A 3,047-nucleotide genomic window follows, 5' to 3' on the forward strand; every position below is an offset into this window, starting at 1 on the left:
GCCTCGCTGCCCTGGCCAGGCCGACACTGTAATTATATCTATGTATGTGTGTTTCTACGTTCCTAAAGATAATAAATATTTGTAATAAAATTAGTCACCTACTGTAGATACTTTTATTTGCATATTATACTTTAATCAATGATGAAATCCAATAAAATAATTAAATTATTTATGTGTAAGTATTTGTTAACGTAAACTATAAACGGTCCACAACTAGAAATGTAAGCTCGGTAAATTTAAACCTCGTAAATTTACTAATTATATTTTGACAGGTAAATATTTTTTTACCGAAAAAAATTAGCATGTGGCACCTCAAATTATACGTCTTTACGAGGCCAATATTCATCAGTCAAAACATATTAATATAATTGAATAGTTTATATTATAAAATGTAAAACGTCCAAACGTTCAACACATCCACAACCACTGATAGTGTTGTATCCTAGTACCTATAATACATAACATTAAACATAGGAATATTCAATATACCCATAGAACTGAATCACCTGATTAACCTAACCTGAGGCGTGTTAGATCCAAAGATATCTATGGTTAGATCTCTATCCACAACTATACTAAATATTATAATAATCAAATTTATTATTATTTACTAGAAAAAACAATGTAAAATTATTATAATGTCAAATATTATTAAATTATTATTACACCTATATATATCTGGCTATTTTTAATTAGGTAAATAGTAAATACGATGAACTACCACGCTACTGCGGGTATAAATTATTTAAACCAACGGATCAAGTTATTGCTGAAATTCTATGAATGAATAAAAATATATTAATAAGTAATAATACTAATAATCATTAGGTAGGTAATGACTAATGAGTCTACAAACATTACAAACGTGGATGGGATACTGAGTAAATTGTTATAATGTTACATTTATCTTTTATTAATGTTCCGGTTACCCCTATAACATTTCCTATATAATATCGTTATAATATAATATTTTCTTTGAATAATATGCAATGTAAAAACTATTATTATAAATTATTATTTAGAAATTATTATATTTTATATTTTTGAATTTTTTTTACAAAATTGATTTGATTTTAAATCTGTGGTTTAGGAAAAAAAATTAACTCGTAAAGTCGTAAGTTACTGAATAACATAGGAAAAAATGTAACTCGTAACTTACATATAATACTATTTTTTTCATTATCAATAAAACAGCGTCTAAAAAACTTAAATTTACTATAAACTAATTTTTATAATACAGAGAACATTTATCTTACTGAATTTTAGTAGGTTAAGTAACCCCTGCTAAAATAATTCTGCACACGGCAGTGGCGTATTTAGGATTTTATTGCCCTGGGTTGTCCCCCCCCCCCCCCCCCCCACAAATTGGTTTAATTATATTGCCAATTGGCAATTTTTTTCACCCATAAAAAGTTTCGTGTTAGAATAACAGCACCTATTACAAAATTAAAAGATGACAATATTTTGGAGGGCAAGAAGGAGAGTAGTTTTAAGACTGCAAGTTAATGATTTTTTTTAACTCAGTTAAGTTAAAAATGAATACACACTTTTTGTTAACTTTTTAGTAAGCATACTTAATTGTTTTCCAAACTAAAACTAAATTATTACCTATACCTTGTGTTTATACTTAACACAGTATTTTCATATAAGTTAGATTGGAAAAATATAAAATTTTCAACTTTAAACAATTCACGGCCGTAAATATTTGTTTATATTTCTACCGGTAAATATTTGTTGACATGAAAACGATATAAACTGAAATAGTGAAATGTAATAAAATTTAAACAAAATAAATTAACTTAATTTACTTCTTTTTTTTTATTTTTTATTTTTTATTAAAAGAAACTTTGTAAACAATTAGCTTCGACAATTATGGTTATAACAATATTACATAACTTACTTCTTAAAATGAAAAATTAATTCTTTAATTTCACGTTAATAAAAAAGAAATTTAGTAAGTAATAGCATTGATTATATATATAAGTATATATAATCAATGGTAATAATAATAATAATATTTATTGATACCAAATTAGAATTACAAACATGTTATAAAATAAAATAGATAAATGAATTGATCTTTAGTTCTCTTTTCAAAAGCAAAGCTTGTGTAGAAAAGAGAGAGCTGTGATACAAAGTCGTTAATAATTAAGAAAATAGAGAATAAATAAGAACATTATAAATAAAGATAATATAACAATTCAGTATTAGAACAAAATGTATGCTGGATGGTTATATCTTATAGGTATAAGCATAAGTACAGACTAGGTTAAACCCATTAGGTGCCTTAGCGAAATTATGTTGATATGCTAAGTTGTACTTATGAGTATAACAATAGAAAAAGAGAAAAATAAAATACAGTAAGAAATAGATAATTAAGAAGGAAACTTAATATAATATATATACACAATACATTACATAAAATTATTAAAGTAAAACATTATTTATATATTTTTTATACATTTTAAAACTGTTAAAATCATGTAAATTAAAATTATATTTAATACAAAATGATATAAACTTATATTTAGAGTTCTGCTGCCCGAATACTGTATTCATTTTGGGGACAAATACATTAGTATTAGCCTTAAAGCGAGTATTCTAGTTATGACATGGAGCATCAATATAGGTTTTCATATTATAAAATAATTGGCAAATGTTCTTGGTGTATAAAGCTTTTAAATTGAATACCTCTAATTCTATATATAAATTAACAGTAGGAAATAATGCAGGCTTATTGAAGATAAATTTGAGTAATGAGTTTAAAATGATTTCAAGATTCCGAAAGTGAGTATGATATGTTCCCCTCCAAAAAGAAATTCCATAAGAAAGAATTGATTGCACTAGTGAAATGTATGTCAATTTTTTTAATTTAAAGGTTAAGATAGATCTAAGAGATTTATATATATAGAAGAATTTTCTTAAAGTATTATTAATATAATTTATGTGTACGTCCCATTAAATTAGCATCAATAAACAATCCTAGGTATTTAATAGAGTTTACTCTATTTAATTCCCTACATTTGCATATATTATTTTTATTATTA

The sequence above is a fragment of the Myzus persicae genome, unplaced genomic scaffold (genome assembly GCF_001856785.1).
Source record: "Myzus persicae strain clone G006 unplaced genomic scaffold, MPER_G0061.0, whole genome shotgun sequence".
Lineage (NCBI taxonomy): Eukaryota > Metazoa > Arthropoda > Insecta > Hemiptera > Aphididae > Myzus > Myzus persicae.